Source organism: Panthera uncia, chromosome A2 (genome assembly GCF_023721935.1).
Source record: "Panthera uncia isolate 11264 chromosome A2, Puncia_PCG_1.0, whole genome shotgun sequence".
Lineage (NCBI taxonomy): Eukaryota > Metazoa > Chordata > Mammalia > Carnivora > Felidae > Panthera > Panthera uncia.
In genome coordinates, this window is record NC_064816.1 from 65,658,378 (window position 1) to 65,673,998 (window position 15,621).

Below are 15,621 nucleotides of genomic sequence, written 5' to 3' on the forward strand. Positions count from 1 at the left end.
GAAAAGAGTGAAAGAGAAAAGTCCCTAACATCATGGAGATTACATTCTAGGCCAAAATTTATTTTTAAGTTATTTGAAGAATTGCTAATAAAATTAACAATAAAAATATAAATTACGAACACAAGATAACGGATAACTATGTAAGTTAAGTACAAATGAGGCTTTTTTTTTTCAAAATAATGGTTTAAAAAGGCAAAAAAAAAAAAAGGCCTTTCAGCAAAAACAGCTAGCTTTTGAAACGTTGATATTTTCTGCATTAGAAAAAAGATGCATGTGATTTGATAAGGACTAAATCCCCAAATCTGCAGTATCGACATTAGGAATAAATAAACTCATGAGAAAACAAGTTTCTATTTCTGAATTATTGCCCTTCGTGACCCAGAGAAGAGTAAAACTCTACTTGGGCTCACAAGAGCAGAGACAGAAGACCTGTCTAGGACCCCAAGGCCTGGTCACAGGGCGAAGTGCTGTGTGCACACACTCTCCCCAGTTTGTGTGCTTCCGTTTCACCTGCAGAAGTAATCGTATGAGTAGTGATCTCAGGCAGGTGGTCCAAGTGGACACGCTGCCATCCACATCCGTACTCAGAGGACACCAGACCCCTGAAGGAGGCTTGCCAAGAGATGAGGGAGGGAGTGAAGAGATGAACAGAGTGTTGGTTCATCTATATCCTGTCACCGTACCAATAATAAATATTCTTGTCTTTCCAGAGCAACGATGCTGAGAACTCATCTATACAAACCCAGGTGGGCGGGTTAGGGAATCCCGAGATATCCTGGTTCTTTCTTTAGGGCCATGTGAAATATAAATATCTCACCTCTCTCTATGTATCTAAGTAATGACTCCTTAAAAATGGAAGAAATAAACTAAAATACAGCTCCGAGTGATGGATTATTTTGGATGACTCATTTTCTTACTTAGTGGCTTCTGAATATGTCAATATTCTACTACATATAAATTAAGTATGTATTATGTTAAAATCAGGGAAATTAATAAATTGTATATTTAATATTTTGTAAATTTTTGTATATCATTTAGTTTTGTATATTTGTATATCTTTTTTAAAAAATTTGGATAACTTTTAATTTTCTTCCCTTAGAATCAAAATCAAGTGAATGAATATTCTTTCCTAAATCAATCTTTTTAAATTTCCTACTTGAATTTCAGCTACTCTAAATACTAAATAGTTAATAACAGATTATTGGTATTGTTTTGCAATTTGCAGAAATTGAAAAATATAAGTAAGTATCATTTAGAAAACCAGCTCATTTTTTAATCTCTCCATACCTGACTTAAAGTTCAATTTTATTTTATTGGGGCGCCTGGGTGGCTCAGTCGGTTAAACATCCGACTTCAGCTCAGGTCACGATCTCGCGGTCCGTGAGTTCGAGCCCCGCCTCGGGCTCTGGGCTCACGGCTCAGAGCCTGGAGCCTGCTTCGGATTCTGTGTCTCCCTCTCTCTCTGCCCCTCCCCCATTCATGCTCTGTCTCTCTCTGTCTCCAAAATAAATAAACGTTAAAAAAAATTTTAAAAAAAAAGTTCAATTTTATTTTATTAATGATCCTTTAACCTTTTATTTGAAAACTAATGACACATTTTTTTTTAGTTATAATAGACTATTTTTAGAGCAGTTTTAGGTTAACAGCCAAAATGAGCTGAAAGTACATAAATTTCCCATGTATTGCCTTATCTGTCACCAACACCTCTCACATGTGTTACAACTGACGAGCCAAACTGACACATCATTATCTTCCAAAGTCAGTGGTTTATATTAGGGTTCACTCTTGGCCTTGTATGTTCTAGGGTTTGGACCATGTATAATGACATGTATCCACCATTGTAGTATCATTCACAGTAAATATCATGCCCTAAAAATCCTCTGTGTTCTGCCTATTAATCCTTTTCCCTTCCCCCAACCCCTGGCAATCACTGATCTTTTTACTGTTTCTATACTTTTGCCCTTTAAGGCAAGTTATATAGTTGGAATCATACAGTATGTAGCCTTTTCAGATTGGCTTCTTTCACTCACTAATATGCGTTTAAGCTTCTTCTATGTCTTTTTATGGTTTGATATCTAATTTTTTAAGTGATGAGTAACATTTCCTTGTCCAGATATCTCAGTTTATTCATCCATTCATCTACTTAAGAACATCTTGGTTGCTCCTTAGTTTTGGCAATTGTGAATAGAGCTGCTATAAACATCCTTATGTAGGATTTTGTGTAGACATACATTTTCAAATCCTTTGGGTAAATACTAAGTAATGCAATTACTGGATTATATGGTAAGAGTATGTTAGCATTGTAAGAAAATGCCAGACTATCCTCCGATATTTTGGCATTACCATTTTGCATTCTCACCAGCAACAAACAAGAGTTCCTTTTGCTTTATATCTTCATCAGTATTTGGTGTTGTCTCTTTATATCTTCATCAGTATTTGGTGTTGTCTCTGCTCCTCCCCCGCTCATGCTCTCTCTCTCTCTCTCTTTCTCTCTCTCTCAAAAATAAATAAACAATAAAAAAATATTTTTAGTAGTGTCCGTTAAAGCCTTTGGCCCCTTTTTTAGTCAGATTGTTTTTTCTTATTGTTGAGTTTAAGAATTTTTTGTACATGTTGGATAAGTTTCTTATCAGATATATCTCTTGCAGATGTTTTCTGTGGTTTGTCTTTTCATTCTTTTGACAGTGTTTCTCTCACAGAGCATAACTTTTAATTCTAATAAAGTTCAGCTTATCAATTCTTTCTTTCATGGATTATGCCATATCTAAAAGGTAATTGCCAAACTCAAAAGCATCTAGATTTTGCCCTTTTATCTTCTAGGACCTTTATAATTTTGTATATTTTCACTTAGGTCTGTGGTCTATTTTGAGTTAGCTTTCATAAAGAGTTTTGTAAAGAGTTCTGAGTCTAGATTTGTTTTGTTTTGTTTTGCATGCGAATGGTCAGTTGTTTTAACATCATTTGTCGAAATGACCATCTTGGCCTCATTGTCTTTACCTTGCTCCTTTGTCAAAGATCCATTGACTGTACTAATGTGGGTCTGTTTCTGGCGTCTCTATTCCAGTGATCTGTTTGCCTATTCTTATGCCAATACCACACAGTCTTGGTTACTGTAACTTACAGTAAGTCTTGAAGTTGAGTAAGGTTAGTCCTCCAACTTTTGTCTTCTCCTTCAAGATTGTGCTGACTATTCTGTGTCTTTTGCCTGTCCATGTAAACTTCAGAATCAGTTTTTCAAGGGTGCCTGGCTGGCTCAGTCAGTGGAGCATGAGACTCTTGATCTCAGGGTTGTGAGTTCAAGCCCCACCTTGGGTGTAGAGCTTTCTTAAAAAAAAATCAGGTTTTCAATATCCACACAATAACTTGTTGGGATTCTGGGGGCGCCTGGGTGGCTCAGTCAGTTGAGCGTCCGACTTCAACTCACGTCATGATCTCATGGTCTGTGGGTTTGAGCCCGCGTGGGGCTCTGTGCTGACAGCTCAGGGCCTGGAGCCTGCTTCAGATTTTGTGTCTCCCTCTCTCTCTCTGCCCCTCCTTCGCTCATGCTCTGTCTCTCTCTCTCTCTCTGTCAAAAATAAATAAACATTAATTTTTTTTTTTTAAATTAATAACTTGTTGGGATTCTGATTGAAAGTGTATTGAATCTATACCTCGAGATTTGGAAGGAACTGATATCTTGACAGTATTATTAGTCTTCTTGCCCAAGAATATGGAATATTCCTCCATTTATTTAGCTCTTTGATTTTGTTCGTTTTGTAGCTTACCTCATATAGACCTTGTGCATATTTTTCTAGATGTATACCTGAGTATCAGTGTGTGTGGGGGGGGGGGGGGCGGTTGTTCATGTGAGTGATTTTATTATTGTTTTTTCAAATTCCATTCATTTGTTGCTGATATATAGGTTAGTGAGAGAGAGAGAGAGAGAGAGAGAGAGAGAGAGAACAGGAGCAGGATAGGGATAGAAAGAGAGGGAGACATGAATCTGAACCAGGCTCCAGGCATTGAGCTGTCAGCACAGAGCCTGATGCGGGGCCCGAACCCATAGACCGCAAGATCATGACTTTTGTACATTAGGTTTGTATCCTGCGGGGGTATAGCTCAGTGGTAGAGCATTTGACTACCTTAGGTTTGTATCCTGCAACCTTGTTATAATTGATTATTGTTTCCAGCAGTTTTTTTGTTGATTCAGATTTGGTGCGGACAATTGTATATTTTCCCACTCTCTATAACTTTTATTTATTTTCATTGTCTGACTGCATTAGTCAATACATCCAGTGTGATATTGACATGGAGTGCTGAGAGAAAACTTCTTTATCTTTTTTTTTTTGTCATTTTTAGTAGGAAAGCTTAGTTTCTCACCATTAACTATGATGTTACCTGTAGGTGTTTTGGTAGATATTCTTTATCAAGTTGAAGAAGTTATAATTTATTCCTAATTTAGTCAAGTTTTTTTTTTTATTTTTTTAAATCATGAATGGGTGTTGGATTTTATCAAAAGCTTTTCTCTGTATCTATTGATATGATCTGTGATTTTTCTTTTTTAGCCTATAGATGTAATGAACTGCCCTAATTGATTTTCAAATGTTAAACCAACCTTGCACAACTGTGATAAATCCCACTGGCCATGGTGTATAATTCTTTTTATACATTGTTGGATTCAATTTTCTACTATTCTTAAGGGTTTTTGCATCTATGACCATGAGAGATAATGGCCTATAGTTCTCTTGTCTTGTAATACCTTTGTCTGATTTTGGTATTTGGCTAATGTTGCCCTCGTCAAATAAGTTAAAAAGTATTTCCTTTTCTTCTAATATCTAGAAGAGACCGTAGAGAACTGTATAGGTTTTTAAATGTTTGGTATAATTCATCAGCCCCTACTTGGGCCTGGTACTTTCTGTTTTGAAAGTGAATCAATTATCAGGGTGCATGGGTGGCTCAGTCAGTTAAGCATCTAACTTCAGCTCAGGTCATGATCTTGTGGTCTGTGGGTTCGAGCCCCACATCAGGCTCTGTGCTGACAGCTTAGAGCCTGGAGCCTTCTTCGGATTCTGTGTCTCCCTCTCTCTCTGTCCCTCCCTGCTTGTGTTCTCTCTCTCTCTCTCAAAACTAAATAAATATCTTTTTAAAAATTAAAAAAAAAGAAAATGAATTAATTATTGATTCAATTTCGGTAATAGATACAGGTCTATTCAAATAGTTACTTCTTATGAGAGATTCAGAAAATTGTGTCTTTCAAAAAATAAGTCCATTGCATCTAGGTTGTCAAATTTCTCAGTCTGGAGTTGTTCATAATACTCCTTTTTACCATTTTATAATGTCCTTGGGATCTGGATTGATGTCCTTCTTTCCGATATTAGTAACTTGGGTCTTTTCTTTCTTTCTTTCTTTTTTCTTTGTTTTTTGTGGGTTTTTTTTGGTTGTTTGTTTTGTTTTTTGTTGTTGTTGTTGTTGTTGTTGTTGTTGTTTTGGTATAGCCTGACTACAGAGTTATCAATTTTATTGATCTTTTCAAAGAAACAGCTTTGGGGGTCATTGATTTTGTCTATCAATTTCCTATTTTCAGTTTCATTATTGCTGTAATTATTATTTCTTTGCTTTGCTTAATTTGAATTTACTTGTTGTTTTTTTTTTCTAGTTTCCAAGGTGGAAATTTAGGTTATTTTCTAATGCATGCATTCAATCGATAAAGTTTCTTCTAAGCACTACTCTTATGCATTGCACAAATTATAAGTTGTATTTTTATTTAGTTCAAAATATAATTTTAATTTTTCTTGAGATTTCTTCTTCTTCTTTGACCCATGTGTTGTTTGTTTGTTTGTTTGTTTTTAAAGCTGATTCTTAATGTTTATTTATTTTGTGTGAGAGAGAGACAGAGTGCAATCAGGGGAGGGGCAGAGACAGAGGGAGACACAGAATCCAAAGCAGGCTCCAGGCTCTGAACTGTCAATAGAGGCTGATGTGGGGCTCAAACTCATGAACCCCGAGATAATGACCTGAGCCAAAGTCAAACACTTAGCCGACTGAACCACCCAAGTGCCCCTGACCCATGTGTTAGTTAGAAACATATTCTTTAATATCCATGTAATTTGAGATTTTCTGGTCATTTTTCTGTTATTCATTTCTAGCTGAGTTCTTCTGAGGTCTGAGAGCAGACATCGTGTAATACTATGGTTATAAACGAGTTAAGATGTATTTTATGGCCCAGAACAGGTTCTATCTACCTTGGTGACTGTTCCATGCGTGCTTGAGAAGAATGTGTATTCTGCTATTGTTGGATGAAGTAGACTATAGATAACAATTATATCCAGTTGATTGATGGTTCAGCTATGTTCTTCATATTTTTCTGCCTGCTGGATCTGTCCATTTCTGATAGAGCAGTGCTGTATCTCCAGCTATAATAGACCATCCCCTACAGTCCTATCAGGTTTTGACTCACATATGCTAATGCTGTCTTATCAGGTACATACATGTTAAAGGTTGTTATATCTTCCTGGAGAACTGACACCTTTACTATTATGTCCAGCCCTTCTTTATCCCTGATAGCTTTTTGGGCTTTGAAGTCTGTTCTGTCCGATATTAATATAGCATCTTCCACTCTCCTCTGATTACTGTTAGCATGATATATCTTTCTCATTAGGTTACATTTAATCTACATGTATTTTATACTTAAAGTGTGTTTCTTGGAGCTCCTGGGTGGCTCAGCTAGTTAAGCATCTGACTCTTAATTTCGGTTCAGGTCATGATCTCACAGTCCTGAGATCGAGCCCCATGTTAGGCTCTGCACTGACAGTGTGGAGCCTACTTGGGATTCTCTCTCTCCCTTTCTCTCTGTCTTTCCTGCCCCTCTCTCTCTCAAAATAAATAAATAAACTTTAAAAAATAAAGTGTGCTTTTTGTAAACAACATATAGATGGGTCTTAGTTTTTGATCCATTCAGACAGATCCACTATCTTTTAATTGATGCATTTAGACCATTAATGTTAATTTAAAAGTGAGTGCTCATATAATTAGATTAATATCTACCATATTTACTACTGTTTATTATTTTGCCCTTGGTCTTTGTTCATATTGTTGTCTATAGTTTTTCTGCCTGTTGTGCTTTTTTTATGTTTATATATTTTTGAGAATGGGGGAGGGGCAGAGCGAGAGTGGGGACAGAAGATCTGAAGCAGGCTGTGTGCTGACAGCAACGAGCCCAACGTGGAGCTCAAACTCACAAACTGAGATCATGACCTGAGCCAAAGTTGAATGCTCAACCAACCGACTGAGACACCCAAGTGCCACTGCCTGTTGTGGTTTTCATTCTACATCTTACATGATTACATTTTCTCTTTTTTTTTAGTGTATCAGTTATTTTTTTTCAGTTTTACTGAAATATTATTCATAAATAGAAATTTGACATATTTAAGGTTTACAACTTGATGTTTTTGTGTAGACACCCATTCTGAAATCATCACCAAAATCAAGCAAATTCATATATCTATCACCTCACATAGTTACCATTGTGTGTGTGTGTCTGTGTGTGTCTGAGTGTGTGTGTGTGTGTCTGTGAATGCTTAAGATCTACACTCTTGGAAAACTTGAAGTATACGATACAGAATTTTTAATTATAATAAATGTATGAATACATAAATATATGATAAATAAAAATAAATATATTTGATCTCCAGAACTTGCCTGTCTTGTATAACTGAAACTTTATATTATTTTGCCAACATCTTCCCATTTCCTACTTCCCTTGCCCCTAGAAACCACGACTACACAGTCTGCTTCTAGGAGTTTCTGTTAGGTTCTACATATAAGTGAAATTGTGCAAATTTGTCTTTCTGTATCTAGCTTCTTTGACAGCATACATCCTCTCCAAAATATATAAGGAATTTCTATACCCCCTCACCCAAAAACCTCTGCAGATAATCCTTTTTGTGTGTGTGTGCAAATGACAGGATTTCCTTCTTTTTAAAACCTGAATAATATTCCTCTGTGTGTGTGTGTGTGTGTGTGTGTGTGTGTGTTCGCATGCACGCGTATAGCATTTTCTTTAGCAATTTTTCTGTCAACACACATTTAGATTGCTTCCATATCTTGGCTATTGTGAATTATGCTGCAATGAACATGGGACAGAAGATACATCTTTGAACCAGAACTGGGGTTTCTGGGTCATATATTTCTATTTTAAATTTTTTGAAGCTGTTTTCCACAGTGACTATATCAATTTACATTCCCAAAACAGAGAACAAGGTTCCTCTCCACACATACTTGCCAAACCTTATCATCTTCTGCCTTTTTGGAAACAGCCATTCTAACAGGTATGAGGTTATAGCTCATTGTGATTTTTATTTGCATTCCCCTGATGATTAGTGACACTGAGCAATTTTCATATGCCTATTAGCATTTGTGTGTCTTATAAATCAGAGGTTTTGGGGGGAGGCGGTATAAAAATTCCTTATATATTTTTGAGATTAACTCATCAGATATACAGTTTGCAAATATTTTCTTCCATTCCTATTAGTTTTTTTCACCTTATTGATTGTTTACTGTGCAGAAGCTCTTTAGCTTGTCTATTACCACTTGCCTATTACTTTATTTTGTGCTTTTGTTGTCATGATGAAAAAATTGTTGGCAAGGACAATCTCATAAATTATTTCTCCCCTTTTTTTAAAGTAGTGCAGATACAGGTCTTATATTTAATACTTGATCCATTTAGAAAGTATTTGTGTTTATAGTATAAGATAAGGGTCCAAATTAATTCTCATGCATGTGTATATCAGTTTTCCCAATACCATTTATTAAAAGAATATTCTTTCCCCATTGTGTTCTTGGCATCTTTGTCAAATATCAGTTTGGCATAAATATTTAAATTTATTTAGGGGCTCTTTATTCTGTCTCATTGTTCTGTATGTCTGCTTTTGTGCCAGTACCATATTGTTTTGATTACCATTGCTTTGTAAAATTTTCCAGTTTTATTGAGAAGTAATTGACATACGCATGCTGATTTGATTTACATATATTGCAAAATGCTATTCATAATAGGTTCACCTAACATTCATTTTCTCGTATAAATACAACATTGCAAAAAGAAAAAAAGAAAAAACAAAAAAGTGTTTTGTGTAGACAACTCTTAAGGTTCACTCTCTAGTGATTTTCCTATATATCATACTGCAATGTTAGCTGTAGTCATATGTATATTGTACACTACAGCCATAGGACTTATTCGGCTCATAACTGGACTGGCACTCTGTACCTTTTGACCTGCTCCCTCCACTTTTCCCTTCTCCCACCCTCTGCCTCTGGTAACCATAGGTCTAGTCTCATTCTATGAGTTTTGTTTTGTTGTTAGATTCCACATGTAAGTGAGAGCATACAGTATTTGTCTCTACATCTGACTTATTTCACTTAGCATAATGCCCTCAAGGTCCATTCATATTGTCCAAAATGGTAGGATTTTTCCAATTTTTATGGTTGAATAATATTCAGTAGTCTATATATACCACAATTCCTTTATCCATTCATCAGCCAGCAGACACTTAGGTTGCTTCCATGTCCTGACTATTATAAATAATGCTGCTATAAACATATGGGTGCAGATGTCTTTTTGAGTTATTTTAGATTCCTTTGAATATATTCCCCAAAATGGAAATGCTGGGTCACATAGTAGTTCTATTTTTAATTTCTTGAGGGTCCCCTATAATTTCCACTGGGAATGTACTAATTTATAATCCTACCAACAGTGTGCAAGGTTTCCTTTTTCTCCACATCCACACCATCGTTTGTTATGTACTGCCTTTTTGATAATGGCCATCCTAACAGGTGTGAGGCAGTGTTCCACTGTGGTTTTAATTTGCATTTCCATAATGACTAGTGACGTTGAATATCTTTTTATGTTCCGATTGGCCCTTTGTATATTATTTTTGAAGACATGTCACCTAAGTTGTTTTTACCCATTTTCAATTGGGTTATTTGTATTTTTTTTTATTTTTTATTGTTGAGTTCTTTATATATTTTGGATATTAGCTCCTTGCCAGATACATGGTTCGCAAATATTTTTTTTTCCATTCTGTCAGTTTTGTTTTTACTTTATTGTTTCGTTTGCTATACAGAAGTTTTCAGTTCCATCTAGTCTCACTTGTTTATTGTTTTTGTCATTGTTGTTGTTGTTGCTTCTGCCTTAGGTGTCATATCCAAAAATTCATTAATAAATGGTATCTGGGTGGCTCAGGCAGTCAAGCATCAGACTTTTGATTTCGGCTCAGGTCATGATCTCACGGTCTTGAGATCGAGCCCCAGGTCGGGTTCTGCACTGGGCATGAAGTCTGCTTGGGATTCTCTCTCCTTATTCCTCTACCCCTCCCCTGTATATTCTCTCTCTCTCTCTCTCTCTCTCTCTCTTTAAGATCATTAATAAGACCATGTCAAAGAGTTTTAGTCCTATGTTTTCTTCTAGGAGTTTCATGGTTTTGGGTCTTATATTTAAGTCTTTCTTCCACTTTGAGTTCAAGTTAGTGATTTTTGTACGATAGAGGTCCTAGTTTCATTTTGTGACATGTGAATATCCAATTATCACAGCACCATTTATTGTTAATACTGTCTTTTTCTCATTGAGTATTCTTGGTTCTCTTGTCAAATATTAGTTGGTTGCATATGGTTGGGTTTATTTGTGGATGCTCGATTCTTTTTCATCGTTCTATTCATCTGTTGGTTTTTTTTGGTTGTTTTTGGGTTTGTTTTTTTTTTTTCTTATGCCAGTACCACACTGCTTTATGACCATAGTCTGATAATATATTTTGAAATTAGGAAGTGTGATGCTTCCTGCTTTGCTCCTCTTTCTCAATATTTATATGGCTATTTGGGGTCTTTTGTGGTCCCATACAAATTTTAGGATGTTTTTACTACTTCTATAAAATATGCCACTGGAATCTCAGTAGGAATTGCATTGCATGTATACATGGCTTTTGGTAGTATTAACATTTTAACAATATTGTTTCTTTTAATCCATGAAAACAAAATACCTTTCCACCTACTTGTTTCATTAATTCCTTTCATTAAGGTCTTGTAGCTTTCAGAGTAGAGATGCTTCACCTCTTTAGTTAAATTTATTTCTTAGTGTTTTATTGTTTGATTCTATTGTAAATAGAATCAATGTCTTTCTTTTCCAGAAAATTCATTGAAAATGTATAGAAATGCTGCTAATTTTTGTAAGTTGATTTTTATCCTACAACTTTACTGAATTTGCTGATTAGATAAGAGCTTTTTTATTGAGTCATTAGGGATTTCTATATATAAAGTCACAACATCTGTAAATAAGGACAATTTTCATTCTTCCTTTCTAATAACTTTTATTTTTTTTTCTTCCATGGTTGTTTTAGCTAGGAATTCTAGTACTATGTTGAAGAGAGTGATGAGAGTAACACTTTTGTCTTATTCCAAATCCTAGAGGAAAAGACTTCAACCTTTTATCATTAAGTATATTATTAGCTGTGGGCTTGTCATCCATGTTTTTTATTATGTTGAGATATGTTTCTTCTACACCTAATTTACTAAGGATTTTTATCATAAGTGGAAGTTAAACTTTCTAGTGTGATAATCACATGGTTTTATTGTTCATTTCTGTTTGAGAAAGTCTTTATACCTTCTTGACTTTTGAAGCTTAGTTTCACAGTGTACAGAATTCTAAGTTTGTAGGATTTTTCTCTCAACATGAACTATTTTACTCCATTCTCTTCTTGCTTACATGGCTTTTTATGGGAAAACAGATATAATTTTTATTTTGCTTCTCTATGGATAAGGGTTTTTTTCAAGTTGCTTCTTTCAAGACTCTTTCTTTATTTTTGATTTTTTGTAGTTTGAATGTATATGCCTAGTTTTAGTAATATTGTCATTTCTCCTACTTGGTGTTTTATAAACTCTGTGGATCTGTATTTTGCTGTCTGATTTTAGTTTGTAGGAGAGACTCAGTCATTGTAGTTTCAAATATTTCTTCTCTTTCTTTCTCTCCTTTTTTCTATAGAAAAATACTAGCTATAGCTAGTATTCCAATTATGGGTATGTTACATCTTTTGTAGTTGTCACACAGTTCTTGAATGTTCTTTCATTTTTTTCATCTCTGTGTCTCTTTTTAGTATTGGAGCTTCTATTGAGGTATCCTCAAACTCAGAGATTCCTTCAACAGCTGTGGCCAGTCTCTAATAAGCCCATCAAAGTCAGTTATTTTTTTTTTCAATTTCTGTTACATCATTTTTGATCTCCAGCATATCTCTTTGGTTCTTTCTTAACAATTTTCATCTCTGTGCTTACATTGCCATCTGTTCTTGCATGGTGGATACTTCACTCATTAGAGCTCTTATCGAAGGAATCACAGTTGTTTTCAATTCCCAGTTTGATGATTCCAACATGGCTGCCATATTGGTGTCTGGTTCTGATGCTTACTTTATCTCATCAAACCATTTTATATTTATTTATTTTTGCCTTTAGAGTGCTTTGTAATTTTTTTTAATGGGAAGACATAATGTAATAGGTTAAAGGACCAGTATAAATAAGCCCTTAGTAATGTGGTGGTAAGGTGGGGATGGAGAGAGGAAGATTTCTATAGCCTGTGATTAGGTCTCAACTTTCAGTGATACTGTGCCTGAGAACAGCAAACTTCACAAGTGCTTTTCAGGTCCCTCACCCACCCACCTTAGGTGAGGCAGAATGGCTAGAGGGATCTGGAGTCGGGAATTTTTCTTCCCCCAGGTCAGTTAAGTCCCAGCAGGTTATTCATTGGTTAGTTTCTCCTGAGGGTAGACCTCATTAGAAAGAGGACACTCTGGAATATGTCAAAGTAGTTTCTTTTCCTGCTCCTTGCCAGAAGGACTATGGGATTTTTTTTTCTGACCTTCCCTGTGAGAACCCAATCCAGTTCCTGGAGACAAAGCTCACTAAAGTGTGGACCTCTGGAATTTTTAACTCTTAGACTTTTCCCCAATGGGCCTCTAGCAAATTGCCATTAAAAGTTTAGCTTTTCCTACCCTGGCTCTAGTTCTTGTCAAAGTTTCTGCTTGTGGGTTTGTATTCCGGTATATTGTGATCATGTGTCTCTCTCTAAGCAATGTAGTGGACAGCAATTTGCCATGTGAGCTCACTTCTTCTATGGATCTAAGAAGAAGTGTTGATTTTTCTGCTTGTTCGGCTCATCCTTTTTAGGTCAGAGTGGTAACTGCCAAACTCCTTAGATGTCAGACAGGAAAGAGGTTCTACATTTTTCATTTTTAACCTCACCCTGCTCTACACAGAAAGAAACACGATGCAAGTTGAATATCATGCTTACCTTTCTGTAATGTATTATCAATTCTTACACAGATTAAAACTAAAAGGAGATTTTCGTACCCTTAACTTTTCTCTCAGGCTTAGTTCATTCTTAGACTTTATTTTCCTGGCACTATTGTTAAAGGTCAGCCTCACTCTTTTGAAAATAGGAAAGGACGGCTGCACTAGTCTACGTAGTTAATTACGTTATATTTTTATTTTGCTTCAAAATTTTACCAAGAAAACTAAATCAATTATTTATGGGAACTCTGTAATTATAACCAGACATCAATAATTTGTCCACCAGATAAATGCACTTCCAATAGGTATAGAGAAGAGGAAACTGAAAATGCACAACAACCTTTTTTACATTTACTGAAATTCTCTTATATCTGTTTGGAACACATCATTGTTCTGGAAATGATCATCCATCTGTTATAGTAGGGAGAAAATCTAATCCTTTGCTCTTTACTTCCTATTTTCCCATTAGGCCATACAAGGGAAGGAAATGAGTTCTAGGCTATACTTTTGATTTATTGCATAGCTGAACACATTTACACAGAGAAAAGTGCTATTTTAATTTTACACACTTCAATAAACACACATACATATGTTCAACCTTTAGAGGTAGTCATAAAAGTGACTAACTGTCAGGATTCTTGAAGTAGAATAAAAATATACATCAAAGTTTTACTTATGATAGTATTGTTCAGAATCCTATTATCCAAAATTAAGGATAGGTTTCTAGTAATTTTTTTAAGCGCACTTTCTTAAATTTAGCCTTCCAAAACTATTTACATATTAACATTGTATTATCTTTTCTCCAATCCAATATGTTCATGCCTATCATGCCAGAACAGTATGTGATGAAATTTATAATTTTGTTAGTAACTCTGCAATGTTGCATGACTGCCTGCAACATTTTTTTCTTGTAGTCAAGTTTCTGAGGTTTCAAAATAGATTAAACATAATCTATTTTTCATAAATGTTTTTCTTCAGGATATTCTGATTCTTATTATGACAGAATTTTTAAAAGTACACTATGACATATTATATCTCCTATATTTATCAAGTACTTACTATTTCAGCTAAGGCATACATTTTGAATGATAATTCCCACATCAACTTCCCCTTCTACCCTTCACAAAGTATCCAGATATATATGTAGGTATGAGTTTCTTTAAATGTACTAAGTGCCCATTGATAAAGTTGGGTTTTGTTTGTTTGTTTTGTTTTAATTCTGGGGTCTTGACTTTTTTTTTTTTTCTTTCTTTGACTTAGTACTACCTTCTCAGTGTCCGATTGTCTTGTACTTAATATTACATTTTTATCCCTGGAACAACTTTTGTGAAGCTGTTGTTAATTTTTGCAGCAACTCTAATCTATTCATTTATATTTATTTCTTTATTTTTACATATGAGTTTCCCAATCTAATTTCTATTATATTGGTTTTCAACTGTATTCAGCATTTTTAAATTTATTATATTTTTATGAATATAATTTATTGTAAATTGGCTTACATACAACACCCAGTGTTCATCCCAACAAGTGCCCTCCTCAATGCCATTTTCTCTCTCCCCTGCCCCCCTCCCCATCCACCCTTAGTTTGTTCTCTGTATTTAATAGTCTCTTGTGGTTTGCCTCCCTCCATTGCTGTTTGTATCTATTTTTCCCCTTTTTCTTCCCCCATGGTCTTCTGTTCAGTTTCTCAAGATCCACGTATGAGTGAAAACATACGATATCTGTGCTTCCCTGGATGACTTATTTCACTCAGCATGATACCTTCCAGTTCCATCCACATTGCTGCAAATAGCATGATTCCATTCTTTCTCATTGCCAAGTAGTATTCTGTTGTATATATAAACTACATCTTCTTTATACATTCACCAGTTGATGGACATTTAGGCTCTTTCCATAATTTGGCTATTGTTGAAAGTGCTGCTATGAACATTGGGGTACACGTGCCCCTATGCATCAGCACTCTTGTATCCCTTGGGTAAATTCCTAGCAGTGCTATTGCAGGGTCAGAGAGTAGCTCTATTTCTAATTTTTTGAAGAACCTCCACACTGTTTTCCAGGGTGGCTACACCAGTTTTCATTCCCAGCAATAGTACAAGAGGGTTCCCATTTTTCCACATCCTTGCCAGCATCTATAGTTTCCTGGATTGTTCATTTTAGCCATTCTGACACCGGTGGTGGTAACACACCGTGAGGTGTATCTCAGTGTGGCTTTGACTTGTATTTCCCTGATGATGAGTGACGCTGAGCATCTTTTCATGTGTCTATTGGCCATCTGGATGTCTTCTTTGGAAAAGTATCTATTCATGTCTTCTTCCCATT